This window comes from Perca flavescens, chromosome 11 (genome assembly GCF_004354835.1).
Source record: "Perca flavescens isolate YP-PL-M2 chromosome 11, PFLA_1.0, whole genome shotgun sequence".
NCBI lineage: Eukaryota > Metazoa > Chordata > Actinopteri > Perciformes > Percidae > Perca > Perca flavescens.
In genome coordinates, this window is record NC_041341.1 from 3,023,502 (window position 1) to 3,025,801 (window position 2,300).

The 2,300-nt window shown below is 33.9% G+C and overlaps 1 long non-coding RNA gene across 1 annotated transcript; it reads right to left on the reverse strand.

The window, feature by feature from the left end:
• Window positions 1-1,144: 1,144 nt before the first annotated feature.
• Window positions 1,145-1,674, reverse strand: LOC114563704 (uncharacterized). The gene is made up of 3 exons (XR_003693669.1): window positions 1,638-1,674; window positions 1,307-1,425; window positions 1,145-1,227 (listed from the first exon to the last, which is right to left on the reverse strand). It is a non-coding gene; the product is annotated as an uncharacterized LOC114563704 (long non-coding RNA).
• Window positions 1,675-2,300: the final 626 nt, after the last annotated feature.

Genomic DNA, 2,300 nt, shown 5'->3' on the forward strand with positions numbered 1-2,300 from the left:
ATTATTCAACTTTTAAAGCTAACAATTCAGTTGAGCGTTAGCTTTTCAGAAAACCTTAATTATTCTACATCTTTTTTACATTAGTGGTGCTATAATGAAATGTAAACTAATTTAAACCATTCCCACTTTCCAGTTATTCTGACTATAGTTTCAAATTTCTTACATTTTTAATATTAATCCAGTTTAGTATAACACAATATAATATAACACAAGTTTATTGATTGACGTTTATTAATCTAATCTCTCTCTTGATCAACTCAGCCTATAGGTCTGCAGTAATAGTATGTGGCCCTGTTATTATGACACAGCTACGTCATAGCTGGAGCAGCCACTGATTTACAGAATCATAACAGATTGAAGGAAGATTATCAGTGTGCAATCACAGTAAATAATTTTAGGTTAAATACTGGAATATGTCTTTAGAAAACCCAACTGCTAGTTAGTCAGTTTACTGACAAAACCTATATCACAAAGAGAAATCCAAAATGAAAGCAAATTAATGACAATGTTTGGAAGAAGGACAATGAATATAAGAGCACTTTCAAGGCACTGAACATCCCTCAGAGAAAGGTCAGTAGAAATGATAAATATTCAGTCCAAAGACAGGACTTTATTTGCACTCAAATTTCCTTTACATTCATACTGTTAATTTGAAATCATGAATTCAACATTCAACAAATGGTGCATTGTGTTTAGATGAGTTGGAGGCCGATTTCTTAAAAGGGAGAAACACAAAGAGAGTAAAAAAGATCATAAATATTGATGAGAAAATCCAGATTATATTGTTTTACAATTAATTAACATATCACACGCATATGCTCACATTTTATGGTAAATCTCTTCCGTTTCTTACCTTAGCTCATTTGCAGCAATGCCCTGAACCAGTGCATCCTGGTTTACAACAAGGTTTAACATTAGCAGTGTTGCCAATGTTTTGACCACCTCCCACTCCTCCTGTTAAAATATGAGAATTGAGATTAGGAATTCAAAGTTGACAACAGAAACTCAGATTTTTGCCATTAAGATGCTGATATCTGAACATAAATAATAAACTGGACTGTTAATACAGTTCTGGTGCTTTAATTACATTTAATAAGAGGATAATCAATAAGAGGAATATCTCACCTTTTATATCAAATTTGTTGCTTCCTCCAATGTTTCCTGAATTATTTCCTCCGATAGTGACTCCAGTGGTGTTGCCCACAGAAGCATTGTTTCCAACCCCTCCTGTAAGAGTCATGTGAGATAGAGATGTGTTGAAACTGTCATGACAACCTAACAGAAAAGAATAGACACTCAGATTTACCTTTAAGATCGAAGGTATTTTTGGAACCAACGTCCCCTGAGTTGGAGCCCATCTTTATGTCCGTGGTATTACCAATGTTGGCCATTGTTCCTGCTGAAATCTAGAGAGTCAGAGAATGACTGAGAGGAAAGTAAAACCATGATTATCATAAATATGGGTTCAGTCAAAATGTTTTACCCATACGCTAAGTATTGGGTTTTAGCACAAAGTGTAAGAGAGTCTGTCATAGCCTGAATATCTAATGCAAAATACAATATATGACAGTAAAGTAGTTGTGTTTAAAAGAAAGCAGTTGAGTGAAAGAGAGACATGCATGCAGTCTTTATCTTACCGCTGGTTTCAGTTGTCTCTCCTGTGCTTAAGGTGAGCTTGTTGTTGACCTGAGGAGAGAAGAAGCTTTTATAAGGGTCTGTTTGGGGGTTTAAGAGGAGGAACTTCCTTATATGGTTAAAAGCTGTTTTCTTTGTTCAGCAAAACGTTTCCACAGAATCTGAAGAGGATATGTAAGGTTTGTCATCATCTGAGGTCAATTTCAAGAAAAAAAATAATAACTCTGAAATTGCAAGTGAATAATATTAAACATCTGTCTGACTGTTATAATAAGACTACTGTTACACTACTTTATAATCTCATCACCTATCCACAAGCTAATGGAGGCACCTTTTACAGATAATGGATGGATACAATCAATTAAATGGATTAATCACAGATATGAACACAAATAGAGGCATCTTTATGGGCTGAAATATGTGCCACCAGAAACTGAATTTGAATCACTTATATTTGAATTGCTAAACTTGAATAACTGCATTGAAAAACTGAATTTGAATCACATAATGTTAAATTGTACAGTTTCATTTGAATCATTGCATTGAAAAACTGAATCTAATATTTAGTCTAAATTTTCATCAACATTTGTAATAACTAATTGGAACATAGTCTTACTTACAATTACAGTGTGTGTGTGTATGTGTGTGTGTGTGTGTGTGTGTGT